Source organism: Herpailurus yagouaroundi, unplaced genomic scaffold, assembly GCF_014898765.1.
Source record: "Herpailurus yagouaroundi ecotype Mexico unplaced genomic scaffold, PumYag 140, whole genome shotgun sequence".
NCBI classification, from domain to species: Eukaryota; Metazoa; Chordata; class Mammalia; order Carnivora; family Felidae; genus Herpailurus; species Herpailurus yagouaroundi.
The window spans coordinates 32696025-32723846 of record NW_024412395.1 but is presented as its reverse complement, the minus strand read 5'-3'; the positions used below and the strand labels follow the sequence as shown (position 1 = coordinate 32723846).

The following is a 27822-nucleotide window of genomic DNA, read 5'->3' as shown; positions in this document are numbered from 1 at the left end:
TCATCAAAAACGGCTCTGTAAATCTAAGATTGAAGCAGCAATACCAGCAAAGCCGGCTGACTGAAATTAACTGCTGGGCTCTGTTTGCAGATTCACGCTGTTGGAAAGGCCGTTGTTTGGGAATGCTCTGAAGGGTTGAATCATTTGATCTGAATTTCAGATACGAATGTGTCATCGTTGCCAGTGTCAATAACCTCTTCTCCATTGTTGAAGCTTATCCCCAAGACAAACAAGAAGGGTTTGCTCTACCCTATCCTGAACCGCCAATTGCCACTCTCCTTTCTGCCTTAATCTGTATCACAGGTGAAAAATTTAGAGAAGGCAAAAATGCTGGCATATCTCTGAATACTGGTCAAGTCCCTTCACTGAATCCATTTAATGGCAGAAAAAACTACAGTTAAGTCCTCCACAGGGTCTTTATAGATAGAAAGATTTCCCCACCAAACCACAATGTGTTTAAACCGTTTATCTCAGAAAAGAATTACAGAACCTCTTTTTGAAAATGTTGTCCGGCCCTTATGCTTCACAAACGAGGAAACCGAGCCCCAGAAAACGACAGGTTCAGACCCAATATCTATAGATACTTAGTGGTAGACTTACCTTAGAAATCAGTCCAGTTTCTCCCCCGAATGCCTCGCTGAGACATTAGTTCTTAAGAATGCATTTAATTCTGTGATGATACTTGCAAACTTACCACTTCCTCAGAAGCCAGTAAAACTTCATGTTGAGGCTGGACATTTTCTTGGCGTTTGCTTGGCAGTGCTCCATTTTTACCAGTCCATCTAGATGTACCATCTTGAATCAGAAGAAAATTCACATTACAGCTCTGCCACTTACTAGTTGTGTGACCTCTGCCTTATCACTATCTTAAAAAAAAAAAATAACCACCTCATGGGGCTCTTTGGAAGGTTGAAAAAATTAATTCACATAAAGCGCTTAAAAACAGTATCTGGCACATAATAAGTATCATATAAATGTTAGCTCTTATTGCTTCCATTCTTAGATTCTTCAGTGAATCTGGGGCATCACTATAGATTTATGATATTTTTTCCTTCATGAATCCTAAGTGTTTTATAATTCTTGACTCTTTTACTCTTAAAAACTGAGAACAAACTGAGGGTTGATGGGGGTTGGGAGGGAGGGGAGGGTGGGTGATGGGTATTGAGAAGGGCACCTTTTGGGATGAGCACTGGGTGTTGTATGGAAACCAATGTGACAATAAATTTCATATATTGAAAAAAATAAAAATAAAAATAAAAATAATAAAAAAAATATTTTCAGCCTATTGAGAGTCACACAATAAAATATACATAGGGTTGTTTTTTGCAAGTGTATGTTGTCATAAAAAAATATCAAACAACAGTTCACATTAAATGAGAGCCTACCGGGGATATTCAGAGTTTTCCCCAACAGTAGCCATGATTTGCTCCTTTTTAAAAAGATCTTTTGTTTTTATTTGTTCTACTGAATATGTCTAAATTAAATCTAGTGCTTTGCATGTAAAAAAAAATAATTCTTGACTCTTTTACAGTGAATATATTGTAGAGTTCCTCAAGTTCATTTTGAACATTCACACAGGAGGCATTTGGAAGAGGTGCCATTTTTTTTGTGTATTGAAAACAAAAACAAACCACCAACACCCATCATTGCACTCACATTCTGCTTCTTTTTGGGTGATTTACAAAGACTTAAGCTATCTCACTCCCAGAACATGCTGCCAGAAGTTGTTGAATGAATTTCACTTCACGGTCAACCTTTAAAGTATGCAAAGCACCACAGAATGCCAAGATCAAGTTCCCTGTGATCAGTGCACGAAGTGAACTTTACTATGGATTCTGTGATGTTCCCAAAGGCAATTTAATCATCCCCTTTAATAACACAGCAATACCTTTCTCTGGAAACTGATTTGACCGATCATTAAAGTATGTCTGGTTTAGTCAAGGAACACTCTTAGATAATGTGACATCGCAGGCTCTAATCACAGATTTGACTATCTTTGTTTTTCTTACATTTAACTAAATGAAACTTCTTATTTTAAGGGGGTCTTTTTAAACATTATGTGCCACCACTTAATAAGGTACTGTTGATTCAAATATAAATTCATTTTTGATACGAAATTTGAAATTATATGATAGTTTAAATAATATAGAGGAAGGGTAAAATTATGTGGAAAATCAGATGGAGCCAAACATAGTTTAGACTTGCTCAGTTTCCAAACTGAGGATAATTGTTTAAGGAATTAGCAGATCCTAAAGATATTATCTTCTTAGTGATGCCTGGATGCCATTATTTTTCAGCAACTAGTGGGATGTGTGTGTGTGTGTGTGTGTGTGTGTGTGTGTGCGTGAGTGCGTGTGTGTGTGTGTGTGTGTGTGTTTGCGTGTAAATGGTGTAACCCAGACTCCATAGCATAAATAATCAGTTTTCCAAACTGGTCTAAAGTATATGAGAAGACAATACAATATGAAACCAGTGCTTTTCTTTATAGGAAAATATGGTAAGAATTTTACTCAAAACAAAGCAATGCTGTATATTGTTTAGGGAGTTTGTTTTTGTTTTTGCTTTTTTAAATAGGGACATGCACTCAAAAAAGATAAGGCTACCAATTCTGTTCAATATTCCCCACAACAAACCTATCAGACATATTTTTGCATAGTTTTCTCACTGAGGCCCAAGGAGACGTTGGCATTACAACCTGACTACTCTGGCACTGATCACAGAGGGAGAAATACTGAATGAGAATGAAGTTCAAGCTAGACACAAAAGTTAGGTGACAGCAAGGCTTAGCTGCCATAACGTTTTCCTTTCCTCTGTTTTGAGAATCTACCTAGAGGACTGTTTGTCATTCCCAGTTAGGACTAGGTTATCTTAGCAGATGTGTTCTGAAAACAATGAGCTTGAGGTTTAAAAATAAAATTCAAGGATGATCTTAATAAGGTTATATAATGTTAATCCATGGGTTTCTGCCAACCAGTGTCTCAAATGCCTCTTTGGGGATTTATTCTGTTTTAGAAGAATGGAGAATATAAATATTTAAGTATGTGGAGACTTTTGTCATTGACCTAAGGAAGTTTACATTCTGTTTAGATAGTATTCTTAGAAATGTTATTATTTTATAGAATGGATAGACACAGGAATGCAAAGAAAAGCAATAAAGTCACTTTTTTAGGGGTATAATGGAGTTCTCAAAGATTAAAAGGCATGATAACCTTTAGTGTAGGAATGTGAAAACGGGCATTTTCATACACTGCTAGAGGGAATGTAAACTGCTCCTTTCTTTAAGGGAGGGAATTTGACAATATACATTAAGAACCAGAGAATGTATAAACACTAACTCATATGTTTTACTCTTAGGGAATTATCCTAAGGATATAATTGGCCAAAGGCACAAAGGTATATATGCAAGAGTCAATAGTTCATGAAAGTAAAAATTCAGAAACAATGTAAATATCCAATAATAAGGATTATTTTAATCAGGTACCTATGCCGCTGATAGAAATGATTATGTAGACATACATTTACCAATTTGGAAAGACATTTTTGAGTGATAATTAATTAAAAATAGCACATTATAAACCAAACTTTAATCAGAAGGAAAAAACAGTACATGGATAGGGATGAATTGAAGTTATGCACCAAAATGTTACCTGTGATTGTCTTTGAACATTGAGCATTCAGGAAATCTATATTTATTTATATTTATTAATGCTTTCATAATTAATATATATTAATTGAGTATACATTTTTTTAATTAAAATGGGATATGTTTTTGAAGGGAAGTGATGGCATTTGGAGATATAATGATGTCATCACATTTACTTTAATTTAGCGAAACGAAAATACTGTTTCATTCCATCTGATTTGTACGTCATTGTTATGAAGTTTTTAAAACAAAGTCTCTACCGTGAAGAAGATGTAACTACAGAGAAGAGGAAAGGGGGATGGAGAGAAGAGAGAAAGAGGGAATGATTTAATTTAACGCAATGGGGCTTTGCAGCCTTGAAACCGTCAAGTCTAAGTTGAACTCCTGGCTATTATTCTTGGGTTTGTTTAAACTTGTAAGAAGCACTTTACTCCCTTAAGTTTCAAGATTTTTATCTATCAATTGAAAGTCATAATATTATTCACAGGATTGTTACGAGATTAAGTAAGAGACATAAGTCAAAGGTATGCAATAAATGCCTACAGCGAACAGGTAACATGTACTAGACACAGAGCTAGACGCTTTGTGTACATTACCACATTTGATTGTCACAACAACCCTATCACACAGACATTTTATCTGCATTTTTCAGGTGAGAATACAGATTTACAGAAAATTTAAATAACTTGCTCAAAGCCAGAGGGCTGGAAAGCAGCAGGTGCGGACTAGCATGAAACTGTCCAAAATGAATGCTCCATATTAGATAGTGACAAACCAAGTCTTCAGTTCCTCCATGTCTCCCTCTTTTCTTCCCTCCACAAAAGGGAAAAGCAGGTCACTTAAACTCAAATTGTTTTCTGAAAAATGTTGACTTGTTCAAAGCCTCCATCAAACTCATTTCACTCTACAAACTAGTCTTGAAAACAGTCAGGTCCAGAGGAAAGATAGCTGAAATACTATATATGCTACTTCCTATATATTCTGACATAAATGTCCCCCTCTAAAAATGCATTTTTCTGTATTGTTTTTCATTGCAAATTTAATCTGATCCTAATACCCACACACCTACTATAATTCCCGACAAAAGTCTCTAATACCATCAAAAAGGATAACTTTCTGATTTTCCTTGTGTTTTCTTTTTTAACTCAACCTGTACTGTATTATAATAGGATATTTTTTATCTCAAATCTGTTTGGAAATAATGATACTTCGAGAATATAGAACTCTTAACTCCAAAATAGCATGACTTAAAAATAACAAACTTGATTCAGACCCCAAATATTCTGTCTGTAGTCTATCATTTTTTCTTTCTTTATAAATGGTATATAAATATGTGTAAGCTTAATCATAATTCAGTCTTTCAAAGGGGTTATTATACATCAGACCAATGACCAAGAACAACCACGACCAGGATATACCATGAAATATGACTGTGACACTACTGTGATGGTACATTCAGATAAAAGCCACTGCATTAGAATTATAAGAATTCACCAGGTTAACATGGTGCCATCAAACAACTCTTCCCACCTAGAAAACCCACCATCACATGAACCACAGAAATGTGTGTTGTTAGTAAAAAGATCAATTAAGGGGCACCCGGGTGGCTCAGTTGGTTAAGCGGCCGACTTCAGCTCAGATCATGATTTCCCTGTCCGTGAGTTCGAGCCCCGCATCGGGCTCTGTGCTGACAGCTCAGAGCCTGAAGCCTGTTTCAGATTCTGTGTCTCCCTCTCTCTGACCCTCCCCCACTCATGCTCTGTCTCTCTCTGTCTCAAAAATAAATAAATGTTAAAAAACGTGTTTTTTTCAATAAAAAAAAGATCAATTAAAATCCTTTTAGGACACTGTGCATTAGGTGTTTCTGATATTTAAGCTTCTGGAGAAATGCATTCCATTCTTTTCCAATTACTTTACTTACACTCTTCATGCCACCTATAAGCCTTCTGCAACAACCCCTTACAATTTCTGCTTGTCAAAATCACCACTCATCCTCTTTGCACATGGCATTTCTTTCATGGAGAGCTTGTGGTGAGCTATTGCCTAGTGAACCAGATTTCTTCCTCCTCTGCACTTCAGTGTAGCAGCTTTTATCTCTTATGTCACTTGTCATATTCTACAGGTCCACCCTATGGGTCCACCATCCCTTAGCCAGAAATTTGGGGACTTTAGAAAAGTAACATCATAACACCAACTGTGAATTAGACAGCACTTCCAGCAGTGAGGTGCTTAGTATTTGACAAATGACCATATTAATAACATGATCTTACTTGTATCCTTAGAAGGTTGTGTTTTCACTTGAGGAAAGAATCTATATACAAAGAATTAAAGAGAAAAGCTTTCTTTACCCCAAAGCCAAAATCTCCCAGGTGAAGAGAAAGGCTTCTTCAGAGAAACTTCGTTGTGCTCAGAGGCTTGCTATCTGGAGTCAATCATTTCTTCCAAACTAATCACTTGAGAAGAGATTGTCTAAGTTGAGAATCAGGGGGCTATGAAATCCCTTAGATCATACAGCTTCACACAACAAAATAAACATGAGGCAAAGAGTTCTGTAAGTACCTAGACTAAGTCTTGCAACAACTGACAAATCACTAATAATAGATCTTTTGTTCCATTTGCAAGCAGTCAAAAATAATGAATAACAGAATGCTATGCCAAGTCAACTAACAGGAAGTTCACGTGAGATCATTTAAAAGGAGAAAATGATGCTTGAAAAGGTCCCTGATGAGATTTGGCTTTTTCCTAAGAGACTCTAGATAGCGTTCTGCTGCAGCATTTTAAAAACCACTTTCCAAAATTGGGCACCCTCATTATCATTCATTACATCTGCACTCTCCACTTAGGTTGTTTTGAAAATGAATGGCACCCCAGTTGTATTTTTACATTAAATGTGCCTTCTCTCACATTTGATCTCTCCTTTTGTGACAGTCATTTCATTTCATAGCAATTATATTTCTTTGTCTCTGTTTTAGTGAATGTGTAGTTTTCAAATTATGCAGGGACAGCCACTTTATGTGTTGTGGATAGAGAGAAACTGAGAGGCTGACTGCAGGGTCCAGCTTCACTAGTCCCCTCAAGTAGTACCAAAGTAAATAAATTAGCACAGGGGCTTTGAGTTGGGTCATTTCCATCCAGGGTAAAATAGAGACACTGGAGAGTAAGGCCTGACATTGTTTTTCTTTACATTCTGGTTGTTTTTTTTTTTTTAATTGAGTGAGATTATGTCGCAGACAGATTAATTTTGCCAGAGCCAGAAGGAGTGAGGTTATTCTATATGTGCTTGGGTACAATGTGACCTCCGGACAGGATATGGCAGTGCCTAAGAGTCAATTTCAGAGGTCTAGAACTAGACAGGAATTGCTTTTTAAACACTATTCTCCAAAGAGACATAACTGTGACTAAAACATCCAATTTGTAGTAATGTGGGGCTATCTTGGGGTTTCAAGATAAACCCCAGCTTTATCTATAACCAGCTTTACCCTGGGCCACAAAATATCGTAGGCCTATGTCATTTGCTCATGTAGAGCAAGAATTCATAGAAGAAAGGGGAAAATACATACAGAAGTGTTGTATGTACATTTCATATCCATTTGAATATGTTATATTATGTTAAATATAAATAAAAAATGTATGACAATAATGTACTATAATACTCTACAATCATAGTCAATAATGATGTTAATATATTTAGTAAACAAATACGGATACAAACAATTTGGATTGTGCTGTTATGCAAATATCAGAAGTTTGTTATCATTTATACCATAACTTATTCTAAAATATGAACTACAGTGGAATTCTCACCTACTTATGTCACCTAGTAACAAAAATCCAACAACATAAAAAACACACAAAGAAAACAAACTGGAATTATTAATATATGTGGACAATTCATCTATTTGTGTTAGCAGTCTCTGAGGGAGTTGCTATGTCCTATAACATAGCACAGCAGTTGATTCATAAGTAATCAAGAAAATTTTAAATTATCCACCTTATATAAACACAACCAAGAAGTCAAAAGACTGGTCTAATACAGCCTATGACCATTTCTATGAAATTATTAAAGCAAAACACAGCACAGGGTCAATTTCACCTGGAAAATCCATTAATGTAGAACACCTCATTCTTCAATGATGTGTCATCGTACTTACATTATTTCACATATTTAAGATAAGTCAGGGGAATTCTGAGAGGCTAAGGGAAATGATTAGTCTAAGGAATTTTTGAGAAGAAATAGGGTTCAGGTTTTCAAATTAAGAAAGTTAAATCCTAAGAGTCCCCTTAAGGTGGATGTGAAGAGGGCACTTGGGTGTCATTCACAGAACCTCTGAACTGCTAGAGTCAACCCGATCTTCCCGTAGGGAGACAGGCACCTGGGAGAGCATTGATGCATGAGCCCTTCTCCCCTGGTCAGGAGGTGACGACAGGTGATTCCTCTCATAACCAAAACACAGCTGACTGTTCCAGTCACCAGTGCCACACAGAGCTCCAGTCATCCATCATTACTGCCGTAGAGCTCTAGACCAGAGGAATCAGTAGGAAGAAAACCAGAGGCCCTGACAGCATGTCCTACTTTTTCCACTCATTACTGCAGGAAAAAGGCAATTCCATAGTGAATTCACTAATTCATCCAGGTATTAGAAAATGGATCTCATACTATTTCCAAGTGGGAAGGAGAAAAAAAAGAAAGAAATTAACAATGATCTATCAAGCATATACTACAATAACATTTATAAAAATGATTTTGACTACTCCTAGACACTTTACATGGTTCTTTAAACTCATCATCTAATTTTAGTCTTTAAAATAACCCTACAGGGGCGCCTGGGTGGCTCAGTTGGTTAAGCGTCCAACTTCAGCTCAGGTCATGATCTCACGTTGATGGGTTCGAGCCCCGCATCAGGCTCTGTGCTGACAGCTCAGAGCCCGGAGCCTGCTTCGGATTCTGTGTCTCCCTCTCTCTCTGCTCCTCCCCTGCTCATGCTCTGTCTCTCTCTGTCTCTCAAAAATAAAATAAAACATTAAAAAAATTTTTTTAAAAAGTAAAATAACTCTACAAGGTATGTATTATTGTATCTACTTTACATATAAGGAAACTGAAACTTAGAAGGTTAAGAATTCTTGCTCAGGATCACAAAGCTAATATACTGGAAAACTAGGATTCAGACTGGCTCTGACTACAAAAACCAGTAATGATGAGATTATTCATAAATGGCAAAGTGGAAATATGAGACTCTTTTTCTTTAACAACTCAATGTCAGCACACCAGCTCCACTCTCCATCACAGGCCCAGGAGTCCAAGGATATTAGAATAAGAAGGACTCCTTTGAGTTTTGACCCTTTGAGGGGATCGCAGTCCCATTGAGAATCAGATGAGTATTATGGTCCTTTGGCCCGGAGAAATAGATCAACCCTTGTTATTCACTGTAGCTGTAGTCTATCAAGTCACTAGAAAAACTGAACTAATGGGGCGCCTGGGTGGCGCAGTCGGTTAAGCGTCCGACTTCAGCCAGGTCACGATCTCGCGGTCCGTGAGTTCGAGCCCCGCGTCAGGCTCTGGGCTGATGGCTCAGAGCCTGGAGCCTGTTTCCGATTCTGTGTCTCCCTCTCTCTCTGCCCCTCCCCCGTTCATGCTCTGTCTCTCTCTGTCCCAAGAATAAATAAACGTTGAAAAAAAATTTTAAAAAAAAAAAGAAAAAAAAGAAAAACTGAACTACGGCGTACTGAACCGTTATGCCTAGGAGAAATACAAGGTTAGGTTCCGTGAGCATCTAGACACTGTATTTTCAACAACCAATCATACCTAAGCATGTTTTATGTGTGTTTCTGTTTAAAGAAACCTTATTTAAATATATATTGTTGATTTATTAGCACTGAACCCAGCCAGCAGCCCTATAACTCAAGCCAGAATGAAGCTTGTCTAACTAATACACATATTTTCTTTGTAAGGAGCATCATAGCTTTCTTGTGCTTAGGAACACTAGACAACACTTTAGTACTATGCTTGCGGGTCACTTCAAAAAGCACAATCACCAATACAAAGCACAAAAATGGGGAAAATGTGACACCATACAGACTGTGAAAAGGACACTTGTTTATGGTATAGTAGAGCTCAAGCAAGACACAGAGCATCACTTGGACGGACCTCCGCTGAGAGTGTGTGTTGGGCAATTTTGAATTTTTTGCTGCTCTGTGCATGTCTGTAAATGACTACAGAAGCGCTGCAAATACTGATTTGGGGCTTTGAAAAACTTTTACTGAGTAGGCAAATTCACACACACAGAACCCATGGATAATAAGCATTGAATGTGTGCATGTAAGGTTTCCTATAAGCCCATAAGTTATACAGACTGTACCAGATCCACCCATCGTCCCCTTTAATGCCTGATCTAGGTCAACTCATTTTGCACACAGGTTCCTGAATATTGGGAGAACATTGGAGCATAAAAATAAGCTATTCTTTTGAATAATAAAGAAAACGTCAACAAGATTCCTGAAATAAGTGACCCATGAATACACATTAGTAAAACTGAATATTTTTAATTAAACAAATAAACTTTACTATTATTTTAAAGTTCAAGGAATGTATGATGCTTGCTAGCTACTATATTAACTCTTTAAAACCACCAACATTACCTTCTGTTAATTTCTGCTCTATGTTTTAAAAGATACTTTTGTGCTTAAGAAAACAATCTTACTTAGAGAAACTGAACTAGATTCTGATTAACAGTTAATTTTGGTGATAGGAGAATGCAGAAATAACTGAAAGCCTGTAACTTTGGTCTCCCAGACAATGCATTATTATACCAGTTAGCTGCACTCTCCACTAGAACAAGTTTGCCATTATAAGTTCTAGAAACTTGATCATGAGCGCATACTGACAAAGAACAATGTATAATGAAAAGATGAAATCACTCACCCAAGGGGTCTCTAATGTCAGCAGATATAGGCATAAAGTAATAGGGAGTGTAGACATAGGCAAAAGAAAAAGAAAAAGAAAGAAAGAAAAAATAATTTCTCAAGGGCCACATTTCTTTCCCTTCTTTTTTTTTTTTTTTTTTTTTTTGGTGGGGGTGGAGGGGGAGCATTCTTCAGGCCAAACAGCCAAGTGTTCAAATGCATGCACACACATGTGCATGCACGCACACACACACACACACACACACGGGCACGCGCATACACACACATTATTCATACCTCACAGTGGAGCTCTCTGTCACTAATTTTACCTTCTGAAATCCTACCTATTGTTGAATCCTAGCTGCCTTTATAAAGTCTCTTCTATCCCATAGCAATGCATAATTTTTCACTACTTTGTCCATTTTAATCTTTACATTATTGACCTTACCTTGTAAATATTTTTGCCTTGCCTCAAACTAAATACAGAATGGCAAGACCAAGGAGGACAGGGCCAGTGCCTCGTGTATTCTGATATATCCCCAAGGCCCAATACATCTCACTCCTAGCAAAATGCTAATCCTGGACAGAGTAGTCAATAAAGATCTTTTGGATGAGTGAATGAGCTAATGAATAAGAGTGAATCAACTGCATAGCTCAGCTATTCAGAGGACATCAACATGGCCAACTGTAAAGAGCAAAAGTTCCAGCCTGGTATAATTTGGCTACACATTTACACTATCCTAGACTTTTATTTGTAATCAAATTTTGGCTGAAATGAATCTGAAGTCATTCATTTAACAAATATTCAATCAACATTTACTGAGCATCTGGTCTGGGCAAGGCTCTGTGCTAGGAATTAGAATACAGCAGTGAACAAAATAGGTATCAGGCTCGTTCTAAAAATGTAAGGATGAACATGAAGCTTATGGAAATAGGCTTTGAATTCAATGAGTAGTAATGAATTCAAAGCCATGTTCTTTGGACTATTCAAGAAACATTTCGATGAAAGAGCTAGGAAACAAGTATCGTGAAATAAAGTTCTTTCACACTAGCTTTCTCTCAAGTCTTATCTGCAAGACACTGTGTAATACGGTACGTGCCAGAAGGGAAGTGAGAACACTCCACCTGAGAAATCTTCTGTGCCATTCTTGCAGCCTGAACACTGTTTATCTTGAAAACTTACTGCTCCTGGCCTTGCTCCAAGGCAAGCAATCCAATGATTCATTGAGATTTTTCTCTTTGGGGATCAGTTTTAAGCAGCAATGGCAAACAGGCTATCCCAATAAAAACATGTCTTAAGGAAAGAAAATTCCATATATTTCTCCTAATAGACAGAAGTCTCATAAATTCTGGAGTTAAGAAATTCCTCTATTCAAGTGGCACTGTCCAGATTTCTCATAAACATGATGTCTGAGATGGAAAATGCAGACCTGCTCTTTAAAACTACAAAATCATCCTACATCTACATTTAGATTTATGCTTAAAATATGATTTTGGAGTGAAGAGAAAAAAAGAACATTAATATTCCCCTACTAAAGGAGACTGAGATAAATCAGAAATACATTCTAAAACAGAGTATAGTACAATGTGCTGATTATTTATTTTGTGTTGTAAAATATCTATTTAGATATTAAAGATCAATATTCTTTCACTCAATCACTTGAACCTGTGAATGTACATATGTATTTAGTTCAGAAAGTTCTTCAGGGATAAATATCAGTCTATTTTTACTCATACCGATGATACATATTCTACATACATTGATACTATGTATAATGTCATAACGATATGCATATTATATAGTTATTAAAATATTGGGACAGATCACATTACTTGACTAAGAGTAAGGTATAATTATCATTGGCAACTTTCAAGAACTCAAAGTATTACTGCACATAAAAGCATGATTCCCAAGTTCAAATATAAAACATTCTACAATGTCTTAACTTACCTCAAACACTGTCCTAATACTCTCAGATCCTACCAAGATTAATGCATTTAGCTTAAGGAAAAATTGAAAACCAGATGACACTTAATATTTTTGACAGAAAGTAAGAAAAAAGGAGAGTAGAACAAAATCTGTCAAATGGATGTAGATGTTAAAATGGTCAAAAGAAAGCCAAAAATCTCTAACAAACCTGGACCAGCTATCATCCATTTCTATAGAGGCCAGAACAAAAATTGGGCTGAATGAAATGGAACTTACTTATGAAGGTTTTCCTGACTCTGAGATTTGTTAAACTCACTAGCAGTGGAATGAGAAAAGAAGGGTTTTGCTAGAGAAAATTCAAAATTGGTTAACAGCTCCCTGGTAAGAACTAACATATGTGACTCTGCTCTAAGTATAAGAAATTGATAAGACAGTTACTCAGGTTTCCTTTTAACTCTGAAAGTATATAGAAACATACTAAGAATGCACAGAATGACTGGTCATTCGGCTCTTCCAAGAATGGATGTACACAGAAAGCAGAAAACAAATGCATTGAATTTCAGTTCTAAGATTCTCCCTGATACTACTATGCAAATTGTTTACTTAGGTTTTCCAGATACTATCTTTTCTACCATTTCACTTATATGAAAAAAGAGAAACTTGCTATCCAGATCTGAGGATTTACTTTCATCAATGCATGGCCTAATTTTGGAATATTTAAGATATATTTATTACTTTGTATAGCTAATATATGCTCAAAGATTCTAACTCCTTTTAGTGACATTTTAAAAAGTCTTGTTAAATGCAGTAGAATCTTCTCTTGTATTTTTGCCACCGTCTCTATTTTTATGGCAGCTGGTCAGCTTATGATGCTCACTTTAACTGTTTTCTATTGAACTGACCATACTTTAAATATGGAACATACGAAAGGTGACTCCTCACTATATAAAGCTTGTTCTTTTTGATTATTATTAAGTTTTTTCTTCTAATTCCAGTATAGTTAACATACAGTGTTATACTAGCTTCAGATGTACACTACAGTGATTCAACAATTCTATGTGTTATTCAGTGCTCATCACGATAAGTGTACTCTTTAATTCCCATCACTGATTTCACCCATCCCCTCTTAATGTCTGTTCTTCATAATATCCAATGTTTCGTGCCTCCTCTATAAACCTTGCTCCATTTTTCATAAAACAATTTATTTTGATAAAATATAGAAAAGTGTCCCAATGATTCATGTTACTCATTACATTTATAAATTATTCAACAGAGAAATAACAAAAACTCTATGAAGTATAATCTAAATTGAACTAAACACATCAAAATTAATGAATAGTTCATCCTTGATTTTTATTGTATTTATTCAATTGCTGCTTAATTAGAAAAATGCCATTATTTAGACTACAGATCCCTATCACTGGAAAATCCATGAGACCCTACTATAAAACTGTTATTAATTTTAGACCCAGTGATTATTTTCCTCAAGCTAACAATAATGAAGACTAAATTAATATTTCAATAAGATTGAAGGTTGCATTGCCCAACATATAAACTTTAATGGGGGTACCAATAAATATGCAAATGGTTTCCAAAATTTTCAACATTTATTTAAATCTTTTCAGAACCACTTATTTTACTTTGGTGCTTATTTGAATATAGATGATAGAAATTCATTTGAGTTAGATATAAATTCCAAATGAGAAGAAAATGTATTAGCTCTGAGTTCCACCTCTGCCTGGGACTGTAGAGAGAAACAAATGATACAGGATCAAATCATTCAGTCATTATTTTGTGCATCCCATCTTAAAATTGCTTGGACCACAGAACCCATGAGAACTTCAAGGAACAGAGCCACAGAGAAGGGGAGTATCAAAATAAACCAGGTTCATTTTTATACCACTTGATTCATTAGCTCAGTCATATCAGCATGACTTCTGCCCATTAAAATTAATTTTGCCCAGTTTACCCCGTAACTTTGTAATGCTAGCAAAACTGTAAAGTGTCATCATAATGATATGTGATCCCTCTAAGAGTAGGTCACAATCCTCATATTCATACACTTTCAAATGATTATAATCTCAGCCTAACAGAATGATTAAGCTTTTCTTTCTTAAGTTCAGCAAATATTATACAGAAGCACAAGAAACTGGGAAACTTAAGTGAAATATAAACCCTATATGGAAAAGCCAAATGTATTTTGTGGGCATCTTTATAAGGAAGACAGCACAATCAGTCCCTAGAACTCTGAAGTGTATTGTTCACCTCTCGCACATTCTGCAGCACACCAGACAGAACCTAAAATTTATAGACTCATACAATTTAACTAAAGTCAACTAAAAGCGGTTGTAAGCTATTATTACCTCCAGGTCCAAAATAGAGGTAAAAGTCAAACCAAGATTTATGCAACCATGGTCTAACTAAAATACATGTTAACAACATACAAACAACCTGTAATTCTATATGTTAGAATCTACCCAAGGAAAGATCTCCCCCTCTAGAAGACTTGAGTGTCACTAACTAAAAGAAAAAAGCACAATTTCATTATTTCCCTTGTTTAGCTTTTGTTTGTTTTCTTCTGTCATGGAGGCAGCAAAAACAAATTATTTGGGGGAGCCAGTTTGGCTTCCATAGCAGCTGCGCCAGTCAGACACATCCCAGAACAAGAGGAGATTGCCAAATGTTCATTGTTTAAATATGGCCCAATTTACTAGGGTCCAAGTTATAATTAGGTTTCTTCTTTGAATTTTAAAAGGAAAAAAGTGAAGACACAAACTCCTAATACATATAATTAAGACTAGCAGCCTTAACCTAACAGGTTTTTAGAGACACTCTTACTGTCACTCTAAATACAGGTTTCCTGCTGAGAGCATAATTACAGTTTTTGTTGCACTTCATACTGTCTACCTCCTAGAGAGCTAACACTGTTTGTTATTAAAAGAAGACCTTGTCATATCGTGTTCACCTCTGCATATAATGTCTCTCATTGTTGCTGCTTACCTTTTATCTACTCTTCTGTTGTAGAGAGGTGGGAGCTACAGAGACTCCACAGACTTGGTAAATTTTAACAAGTTGGGGTTAATGGGGTGTTTTCCCCCTCTTCTTCCACCAAAAGGCAGCCTGTCTTCTCCATTCGATACACTTGCATACGGAATCCATAGCTGCCTTTTTCTTTAGTATGCCTATAAACCAGGCTAGAATGAAAAAGCAAACCCACAGAATCCTAACTACCTAAGGTAGGAGGGTGGGAAATTCCACTTCGAATTAAATAACACAGTTTTAATCCATTAAACGTTTAGACTACATTCATATTTAACACCAAGGTGGTAGCCAAATCTTTTCTACTGATAGACAACAAGTGCTTTGAGCAAGTCTGGGGTAGCCAATTACATTTGGTTTCCAAAGATATTCTATAAAAACATAGTGCTTTCTTTTTTCTTTTTTAAGAACATGACCTACAGGGGACATTTATTGGTGCTCTGATAACTACATATTTCCAGACATTTAAACAGAATGGTAGCAAATGGATTTCTTCTTCCACATATTTACCATTCTTAGTATTAAAGTCAGCATGCAGTTTTGGCAGTTTTTTAAACCTGCTTTGGATGTCTTACCAGGCTGTGACATCTCATTATGTGTTGTAACCTGCTCTGACAAGTCTGCATCAAAAAAGACTGCTTTACAAAGTGGGATATTTTTTCACAATCATTTTTTAATCTGTTAAAGCTATAATCTATCAGAGAATGAAACATCCTCTTGTTCACAAAACTGCAAGACTTAAAAAGAAAAAAAATCACAAGAATTCTGGATCAGACAGAATTTGGGAATATCACTTTCTCCAAGGCACATTCAGCTATAATTATTTACTTGAAAAGAATAACATATTTCTAATGACAATCATATATAGTTAAAATTGAGGGTTTTTAAATATCCTGGAGCAGGAAACCGACATGCTTTTTAGCCAGCTATGCTTCCTCTCTCTATAGGCCAGAAAAGTACATTTCAGTTTTAATGCATAAAATAATTTAATGGAATGGAAATATAATTAGGAAAGATCCACAGAATGGAAAAGTCAAAGAGTAGTTGAAAGAACATACATTTATATACACTAATAAAAAAAGAGTTCCAAGATATAGTAATGATAAGCAGAACAAGCAAGTTGCAGGAGAGTATATGCAGTGCAATTTTAAAAACACTCAAAACCATACTATTTAAACATGCCTAGTTATGTATATTGATGCATATGTAAAAGGAAGTCTGAAAGGATACACAGCATATTGATAACATTGATTACCTCTGGTAATGGGAGTGAGACTGAGGCTGTATTAGTTTCCTATTAACACTGTAACAAATAACCACAAACTTAATGGCTTTAAAAAAACCCATGAATTTATTACCTTACAGTTTTAGAAGTCAGAAGTCCAAAATCAGTCTCATTGGACTTAAAGTCAAGGTGTTAGCAGGGTTGGTTCTTTCTGGAGCCTCTGAGGGGAGAATCTATTTCCTCACATTGTTCAGCTTCTAGAGGCCACCTGCATTCCTTGGCTTGTAGCCCCTTCCTTCAATCAGTTCAACCTCTTGCTTCCACCATCACATCTACTTTGATCCTCCTGCCTCCCTCCCATAAGAATCTTTGTGATTACCTTGGGGCCACCTGTATAATCCAAGATTATCTCTCCATCTCAAGATCTTCAACCAAGTTCCTTTTACCATGAAAGCTGACTATCCACAGGACCCAGGAATCAGAATGTGGAGATGTCTGGGGAGGCCATTAATCAGCCCACTGTAGAAGCCACAGAGGCCGGGAAGAATTTTAGCCCTTTTGTATGATTCAAATTGTATAATTACATTGTATTTATATATTAGTTGTGTAATTTGCTTAATTTAAAATAAAAAAGAAAGATAATTTCATTTCTCACTTCCAAAAATGTTTGAGGTAGTTAGAAGAAAAAAGTCAAACCTCCTCCACATACTTATTTCTTCTCTTTATTTTTTCTTGCTCCTCCAATTCCTATTCTTTCCTCTTTCCTCTTCCACATCCTTATCTCCTGGTTCTGTGCCTACATAACAAGATTCCATAACCATATTACAAGGTTCATGATCATATTTCATATCCTCCCCTAAAAATACTACCCAATATGAACTGTGGCACAATTAGGTTAAGTATAAGTACACATAGGATAAAGAATATGTCTTAGGGCACCTGGGTTGTTCAGTTGGTTAAGCATCCAACCCTTGATTTTGGCTCAGGTCATGATCTCATGGTCCATGAGACCAAGCCACACATTAGGTTCCATGCTGACAGTGTGAAGTCTGTTTGGGATTCTCTCTCCCTCTCTTTCTGGCCCTCCCCCATTTGTACTCTCTCTCTCTCAAAATAAATAAACTTAAAAAAAAAAAGAATATGTCTTAATGCATTAAATGTTAATTGAGCCCTACTATATGGAAGGTAATAGGCAAAGAACTAGGGATATTGATGTTAAAACCCCAATTTCTTGAAGAGTTCACAGTGAGTGAAAAGGACAGATTATGCAAAGAGACTGCAATATCATATAAGATGGCATAATAGAAATACGGGCTATGGGAACCTGACAGAGAAATTAGCTCTACTTGAATTGCCGGGTAATGATGGGGGAGGAGGTGGTGGTTAGAAAACAATCATGGAGGAAGGCCTATCTGACCTGGACCTCTCTGAATGTCTCTATGTTTTCCATCCTGTCCCATGGCCTGGGCCATCAGCCCTCAGCTCTACTGAAGGGTCACTCATCCTATAACCCTGGTTAACATGGCATGTCTGCTGATACTCAACTCACCTCCCTTCCATATCCTCTCCACTCAGGGTCACACAGGAATTTCTGGTTCTTACACACAAAATACACAGAAACTCAGTATCTTAGAAACACTTGACTCCAGCAGTCCTTCTATTTATTCATGATGTCCCCCTGAGTTTACTGGGTGATAGAGGAACCTACCAGGGAATTGAATATTAGATTCCTAATGAAGAAGGGGCAAAGACCCCTTCTGTCCTTAGGTTTCCTCCTAGTCATCAGATGGTTCTAATGGTGGAGAAAAAAAAAAAAAGAATTCTGACACCTGCCTTCTTCTACTCTCTGTCTTACTCCTTCTCCCCCCATCTTCTTTATTGAGCAACAAGCATTTTAGCCAAGCTTTAATAGAGTTTAATCTTCACCAGACTTTGAGAGAAATTTGATCATGTGTTTTCATCTTGGTTCTTAATATGCTAAAATTTTAAAGAACTTCTAAGGCTGGCTTTAAGCCCATTGCTTTTCTAAACACATCAAGTACCAGTACCCTGTCTGTGATGTTAAGCTTCCTGTATCCTCCTGAGGCAGAAGGCTGTAAGGCAACATGATTTACTAGAGGATGGATCAATTCATGTATCCGTCATTCCAACTGCCTTCTAACAACATTAGGTGTTGAAAGATTAAAATCTACATTTCCCAGACTTCCTTTGTAGCTGGGCTTTTGAGTGAGATCTGGGTTCTGCCCATCTAACGCAATGATGCACAACTTTGTTTCACACTGAGCTACATAAGGAGAGAGGTCAAGGAACCATGGCAAAGAAAGCATGTTCTGGAGATGGAAGTCATTGAAGCAGTTCTTTGATTTGGCACCTTCTTGAAGTAAATTACCAGAAGTGGTAAGGTTCTGAGGTAGGTAGCCGGGCTGGTGACAGCTTCCTAATCGAGCAGAAGCAACAGCTCCCTGAGCAGCCAGGGGCTTTAGAAATCATTCCTGAGACCGGATTCACCCTTCTCAAGGATTCACTAAGCTATATTCACACTTAAGTCACTTGTGCTTAAGTTAGGCAGACTAGATTCCATTTTCTGCAACTAAGAATCCCAACCATTTGTATGAATGGATGGGAGATGGGGTCAAATGCTTCAATTTAATATTGGAAAACGTTGCCTCCCATCATGTCTATTTGGGTGACTGATGCTCCACTTCTGGGTAAGGTTAAAAGATCATTCTTGAAGCACAGCATAAAGATTTTTCTCTGGCTTTTTCTTCTACCTGGCTCTATTTAAGTTTTACAGAGTTTGCCTTTACAGTCTCCACACAGAGCTTCCTCTTCTTATCACCCTTAGCCTGATTTTTTGGTTTTTGTTGTTGTTGTTGTTGTTGTTGTTGTTGTTGTTGTTGTTGTTGTTTTTGAAGTTGGAAAAGAAGGGAAAGAGTCTAAGGGAATGGTTCTTGAGATCTTTATTAGAAGAGAGAGGTAGAAAGTCCTTCAGTGCTCTCCAACCTAATCATTATCAGAGTGGTGAATAAAACTGATATTTTGTTTCCATTTGGCTCCTTGTGACTCTTCTTTATGACTTAGAACTTTATGGGATGGAGGGCTGAAGTCATTGTTATCCACAAGTTTCTACCATTCCAAGCTGGAACTCACTTTAGAGATCATTTATTTTAACACTCTATTTTGTCGAAGATCCTGATGCCCAAGGTCATATAACCAATAAATGGAGAAGCCCACACTAAAACTCAAATTTGCAGACTCTGAGCCCATTGTTCCTCACCACACCAGCTAAAGACTTGGGTGAATGAATTTAAGGGACTAGTTCTAGCCAAGTGGATTTAACTCTCGGGTTTTCTAACAGCCCACTTTACTCTCCTATATATCCCACCTAGCCCCTATAAGCACTCGGGTTTCTGAGTCTTGATTTAAAAGATTCCTATGTAAAATATTTCAGGGGAGGGGGAAATTTCAATAAAGCAAATCACTGATTCTCTATATTTAAATTCTATAGCTTAATAGTCCTAAAAGCAGAACGCAGGGCTTAGAACAATACAGGAAGGGTCTAAAAGTATTTTTTTACATAATCTTGTATCTTCATCTATCCCAGCTTATAGTTAAAAATGTACTGCTTGTTCTTACAGACAGACCACATAACAAGAGCTCTCCAGAGCTGTTTCTCCTACTGAATGAACTAAGCAGGTAATGCCCCCCACTGGCAGAATTTGCCTTGTCTTCCATCTGGAATAGCATCACCAATTTTGTCATCCCCAAAGGCACCATTCTGACACATGTCATTAATTTTTACAGGGTCTTGACCCATAAGAATAAATGGTCTATGCTTCAATGTCTAAGTATTCACATAAAGAGAATAGAATTTAACTTAAGTGCTATATATGTAATCTTGGGCACAAGGAAAAATATATATGCTGAAAAGATATAAATTGTTTGAGATGGTTATTTATTAAGTGACCAAGCAAATATACTGTAGCATAAGACACTCCAAATCTATTTGGAAGAAAACTGCAAAAGACTACCAGGCATTATCGCTAGTTTCTTACACACAGTGTCATGATTCCAGCCCCTTTCTTGCTAGTGTATTCCTAGTTTATTTTAACTATACCCATCTGTGGATGGGAAGCTCAAAAAAAAAAAAGTGGTTAAGTAATTCAAAATCCTCTCCCCAATGAGAACATTAAACCCTAAAACATTCCAAAAGTCAGAATACAATAAAGTTGGTTCTGTGGCCATAATTAAATAACTGTTCATGAGGGGAAAATATAGCCAAACCACGATGTGACTCATATTAAAAACAGACACCAAAATCAAGTAAGAAAATGCAGATATATTCATAAATCAGATCCTAGCTCCAAAATATTAACCATGTTTTCCAAATAATCTCTTTTAAAGAACTGTAATAATCAAGGAAATCAATTACCACCTCAGTATCTACACCCTTCCAGAATTCCACTTTTGGAGAGGAGTCAAGAAAAAACTGAAATAATAAAAGCTAACATTTATTGAGTTTTTGCTAAATGCTAAGTGCTTTTCCTGAGTTATCTAATTCCATCCTCATAAGAGCTATTATCATATACATTTTGGTGATGAGAGCAAAAAAGGTTTGGGATATTTAAGTGATTTGTCTATGTTTACTCGAACAGAAAGCTGTGGACCTGTCTATCTTCTCCAGAGCCTATGCTCAGAATCATCATCCTTGACTGCCACCCTTGGGAGCAACTTCATTCTATACTATTCTTCCAGAACAACAGCTATTTTAAGAAACATTCTGGTTTGGGGATTGTAAGATTTATCAAAGAGATCAAATGAAGCCTGAGGGGTTTTGTTTTGACAAACTCCCATTGAGCATGGAAAATTCTTACTGTTTGTCTTCATTTAAAAAGTCACATAATAAGAGGCCTACAGGAGTGGAAGATGCTGGAGAAAGGGCTTATGGGAAGCCTGAGCCATTCCTCATATACCCAATAAATGATTTATGACCCTCCAGTAAAACAAAGTGAGAAGAAGAAAGCAGGTATTTTTTGTCCTAAAATTTTATTTATGTTATCCATTTCTTCTATTTTACTTGAAAATAATGGGCTAAAAAAAAGCATCAGGAAACAGACTACATTGCACTGTAGCTAGACATTTCTTCCTTATGAGTGAATTGACATAAGATAGGGTACCCAGTGCCGGAAACTGGTCTGACTGGAAAATAACTGGAAGATGGACTGTAATTAGATCAGAATCCCTTCCTGAAATCTCACAGTTGATTGTTTGATTCTTCATACAGAGATTCCCACCACAAAAATTATAAAACAAAGTTAAAATACAGTCTCCATTCAGTTCTGTTTCAAACAATAATTGGCTCACGTAAGTAGTCTGACCGAGTATTATTAAGTGTCCGCTATAATGAGGAGCATAGTGGTATGTCAGGAAGAAAAGAATGTAGACTGTGGAGTTAAATCTGAGTTCAAATACCAACACCACTACTGGCAAAATTGATTTATATAAGTAATAAACTCTCTGGGTCTTGGTTTGTATACTTGCAAAATGGTAAGAACACAGGTTTGTGAAAGATTAGGTAAGAAAACATATATAAAAGACAGATTCTAGTCCTAAAGACACACTAGACTCCCCTGTAAACAGAAGCTCATATTAGTCACTAGTATTACGTGTGCAACAGTATGCTAGCAGTGTGGGGGTTAATAAACAAAGACGACATGATTCTTGGCCTTAAAGAATTTACAGTCTAGCTTAGGAAATAAAACTGGCAAGTATAGAATATAACTATTGATACACACAGTAATATCTGGAAGAAGGAATAGATGGTTGTGCGTAGAATACTTGAGGAGGTTCATGGTGGACACATATGTTGACTGGGCCCAGAAGGCTGAGAAAGATCAAGGATGTGACAATTCAACTATCCACTCCCATTTTTAAGCAAACTTTAAGAGGCATCTTCAAACAAAACTCCATCTTCAAAACAAAAGACCCAATAAATAAAGGAGCAATACTTGACATAATGGAATTCTACATATGATGTGCTTTCAACTCTTGCTCTTCAAAGTGTGGTTCATAGATCAGTTGCATTCAGAGTTTGTTGGATATGCAGATTCTTGGATCCTATCCTAGCTCTCCTGAATCAGAATCTGTATTTTAAGAAAAGCCTAGGGTGATTTGTATGTACATTAAAGTTTAAGTAACATAGTTGTAAATCACAAGAATAGCTCCAAAACAATGAAGTTTACATGTTTTATATTTTAAAAACACTAGGTTTTTAAGCCACTTTAGAGATGATAAACACTGCTCTAGAATGTTTTTGTTTATAAGCTGTAGATGATGATACCTGCCCCTCTAGACTGTTAATGAGGGTTAACTGCAATAAACATACATAAAACCTTAATTTTCTAATCCCACAAGGGAAAACCATGTTTTTAAAATCTTTATATCCTTCACCTTTAGCATTGTGCTCCATATATACTCCATAGTCAAAAAATATGTGTTAAATAAATGAATAAATGAGTCAAAGGCTTTAGGAAATGATGAAGGTCACTTTGAAATGGATGAGCATAGGATCATGAGTTAGGTCTGTAGACAAAGAATGCTGACACAGGAGAGCACTTTTCAGATTAAAACATGCACACTCATTTAGTTACAAGATCTTTTTATTGTTAAAAAAATTAAAATGTCATATAATAGTGAAACATAAGTTATAAAATGTATTTATCATAGAAAATTAGATTTATCACTTATAATGTACTCACCTAGTATTAATTTAATTCAGTTCTAAATGTATTGTGGAGATTTTGTTATTAATTAAAACACTAGTTTTCTCCTGACAAACTCAAGTTATATAATGAGTTCATCTAAAGAATGAAATCCAAACAGTTCAAAGTCTCACTCTTCCATACTCTCAAGAAGCATATAGTCTAGTGGGGTTAGAGACAAATGTAATTAGCAGTTAGAATGAAGAAAACGTCTTAACGGAAGGATGGTCTAACGAACGGTGGTGTTGGTAACAAAAAAGCTGCCTCAGGCTCCCTGCAAAAGGTAGACCAGGCTTCAGAGAGAAGAGGCTGAGCTGAGATCTGAAGGATGAGTGGTGTGGCAGGTGGACTAATGGGGGTAGGGTACCGCATGGGCAAAAACATGGAAGAGTAACAGCTTACTTAGGAAGCCACCAACTAGTTCAGTATTTCTGGAGTATAGAGGGACAGCAGCAGCAATAAAATAAGAGAAGTAGACAGGGACAACATAATGATGGCTTTGCATATCACAGAAAAATTTTACTTTTCAGGCTATGGGGGTCATTAAAAGAATTTGAGTCATTAAAAGAATTTGAGTAGGGAATTAAAATGATCACATTTCCAAATGGGATAGGCTAATTGGGCAGCAATCTGATTGATTAAGGAGAGGAAAGTGGAAGGAATAAATAGGATGAGACTAGAAACTGGCAAACAAGTGTAGGAATTAATCATTAATTGACATGGTGCCTTGAATTGTGTCAGTGATGGTCAGAATGGAGAAAAGAGCATGAAACAAATATTAACAGGTGGAATTAATAAAATTTGGTGACTGCTTGGATGTGATGGCTTTCTAACCATGAAGAGAAACCCCAAAGAGTTTAAAATCACACAACGCTAGTGAATTCATATTCAGTTTAAGCAAGTATGCTCAATGTCCTGTAACAAATTCGATAACGTAAGGATGAAGCTGGTAGGCGTAAACTTAAGCATATGGCTGGCCAGTGATGCCACTCACTGAGATAAGAAATAGAGGATGAAAAATGAAACTTGATCAGTTGAGGGCATGTTGACCTTGAACTGCATTTGGTTCATCAAATGGTATCTGATTTCCTTTTAACTGTCAGTTGCAAATGTGGGTCAAATCCTAGTCAAAATAAATTGGAGCTTCCTTCTCCAACATGAGCCCTATATGAATCAGCTAATTAAGAACCAAGAATCACACAGCAAACCAGATACAACATTACATTTAAAAAAATCAATCATCACAATCAAGAAAAAAAAAAGAACAAGAATCATAGACAATTATGGTCTAATATCCCTTCCCAAGTTGGTGGGAGACCAGGGGAAACAAAGACTGGTCTAATATGGGGTTTCAAGACAGACTTGGAAATGGGACTACATGGAGGTGGCCTAGATCTGTGATATGTGTGGTAACACAGAATATATTTATGTCTGGGTCTAGACATGGGTATCCATGATGGGAATCCAGGCAAGAGGCTGAGCATCAACACCAAGAAAACAGAGAACAAGTAAGAGAAAAGCCCAAAGAATGTAAAGAAACATCTTGAGTTTGGGAGGCAAATCCCTTTATCTCCTGCTATTCATGTGTTTTAAGCTCTAATCTTGATACCCTAGTGCCATGATTCTCAGAGCTAGCTCTACTTGGAGAGTTTCCTAAAAATATGGATCCTGTCTCCATACCCAAAACTTCTAAATTAATTGGTCTAGAGTGGGGAAATACCATCCTAGACATCACCCTGGCAGATTCTCAACCCTAGCTGCACATTAGAAACTTCTTTTTAAAAACACCATGCACAGCTCCCACTTCTCAGAGATTTGGATTAATTCATCTAAGGTAAGCTCTTGGCATCAGGTGTTTTTAAAAGCTCCCAAATGATTGTAATGTAGAGTTCAAAACTTACTGCCAGTCTTCCAAAGCAGAGAGGTTCTATATTTTCTCCCAATTTTTTCAAAACTTATTCCCCTAAACCCACTCTTAACAATAACCCTATCTTTTACCTAACTTAGACTATAGGAATCTGAAACACCCAACATCATCTTTTCTTTCTCTGTTCCATCACTTTGATTTTTGTTCAAGAAATGTCTCTGTTGTCTTAATTTCACCGCCATCCTTATCTGGATTACTGGAGGTAAAGATAATAAACCAAATTCCCTTTTCCAGTGGATCTTCTCTTTCTTATCACAACCATGTGAAGTCTCTCTCATGTTAACAATAAAAACAAAATACAATCAAAACGACCTTCCAAAAACTTTGTTAACTCTTGAGGCATCTCTCCATTTCTTTCCTTCCCTTCAAGCCAAACTTCTTTTATAATAATTTCTCCTTACAACCAGGATTGGTATAGTGATTCCTGATGGTTTCTAATAACTTTGAAAAGTGGAAAAGCCTGAAGAAAAATATTCTATTCCAGAAACTCTAGTCAGGACTTAGAAGAAAGGCCCTCTACTTTACCAAGCAAAGTCAGAGAAGGAGATCCAGCATTCTTGTTCAAAAGGAGAGACTTGTGTGTATTATACAGGTACAAAGAGTTAATCTGAAAAGAAGATAAATTCTTACAATACTAAACTGTGAAAGGTGGGAGACCAAATTCCAGGCATTTTTATACCACTAATATTGTATTATGTTGTCAAACTTGTTGCAATAATTCTGATGCAAAATATATAGTCCAAGCTTGTGAATTTGGTTCAATAACAGCTAGGTACAATTGAGACAGTAAATAAGATAAGAGCTGAATTATTGGCCATTGTTTAATATGACTTTAGAATAAATTTACTGGTAATTAAAGTAATTACGTGACACATTTCAGTAGTTTCTAGGGGCAAGAAAAACAACACACTTATAAATAGCCATATGGGAAAAATGCCCATCATATTGGCTAAAAGTAAATAGGAACAATGCCTAGAGGAAGGATCTCACAAAAAAAGTCCACTCAACCCTTGAAAGAGGTAGCAATATCTCTGGTTCACTAGACTTCAATGTTAAATGGACTTAAGAGAAGAAAGACACAAGATTGGGAAAGTTTTAGTACTTCCTCTTATCTCAAGTAGGAAGAATTTAAGATATTACCCCCCCTTCCACTATCACTGTCAACATCAAACTGAACACACACATTGACAATTTCACTTCCAGAAAGTAGAACTCTGACATGGGTACAAAACTATTGAGGATCAAGTAAGTCTCTGGCTGGAGAATTAAGAGAGTAAAAGTAATTCTTCCTCAAGTATTTTTTCTCTTCTCCTTGGAAAACTGAGTTAGAAAACTGAAAAGGAACCCATAAAAAGAAGAAAAAAGTATAAATAAAGAAGAATAAAGCTCTACTTCAGTCTGAGGGAAGGATTCTATAATGGTCCTTGCAAGGTCACATCCTGTTCACCATGATAAAGAAGTAGATAGACCTGACCTGCAGCAAGATTTAAACATTTGCCTGGAGCAGATCTGAATATATTACCCTAAAATCAAATGATTCCAAAGGTTTTTTTCAAGATTTAGACATGTGAGGTCTTATATATCTAAGTTCTCAAGTAACTATTACGATTATCTATTGAAGGCCAACATAATTTATTAATTTCTCAATAATCATTTGTTGAAATAAAGATTTTTGGTCTTAGTTTGATTGGTATGCCATAATTAGTAAAACCTTCTTTAAAAATTTGTGGAAGAATAAGTGAAAATGCCCTTCAAAAAGTTGAATACTGCATAAATGCAAGATTTTCTTGAATCAGCATTGTATCCATTGCGTTTTCTTTATTAAATGGTGGTTCACTGTATGTCCTTAGGCCTGGTTGTCATTCTAAACATTTATTATTACTCTAATTATAATACTAGTCATTCTACGTCTCTATCAGGGTAAAGTAAAAATGAACAGTGCTCTAGCTTCAACTTTAAAAATCTAGACTTGCACTAAAACATGGTAGCCTCTAGACCCGTTCAGCTATTGAGCACTTGAAATAGGTCTCACCTGAATCTAAAATGTGCTTTAGCATAAAACACACAACAGATTTCAAAGACTTAGTACAAAAAAAAAAAGAACTCAGAATATCTCAATAAATTTTAAGTTGATTATTTGTGTTGAAATGAGAATATTTTGATGATACTGGGTAAAATAAAGTATGTTCTTAAAATTAATGCCAACTGCTTTTTAATTTTTTAATGTGGTGACTACAAATTTTCAATTATATATGTGATTTACATTCTATTTCAAGTAGACAGCATTGATCTAGATGCTCAGAGTCATTTTAGAGATTTTCATTCTTAATGACTGAATAGTTTTACTAATTTAATTAATTTAAATTTACTTTTTTCTTACAGGCTTGTTTAAAATTT

The 27822-nt window shown here is 36.2% G+C and overlaps 1 long non-coding RNA gene across 1 annotated transcript in view; it reads right to left on the bottom strand.

Annotated features, from left to right (window-relative positions):
* Nucleotides 1-700: 700 nt before the first annotated feature.
* Nucleotides 701-27822, bottom strand: part of LOC121030550 (uncharacterized) — a 65872-nt gene continuing 38750 nt past the window's right edge. Inside the window, exon 3 of the long non-coding RNA XR_005790290.1 lies at nt 701-795. This is a non-coding gene — a long non-coding RNA (uncharacterized LOC121030550). The remainder of the gene's footprint in view (nt 796-27822) is intronic.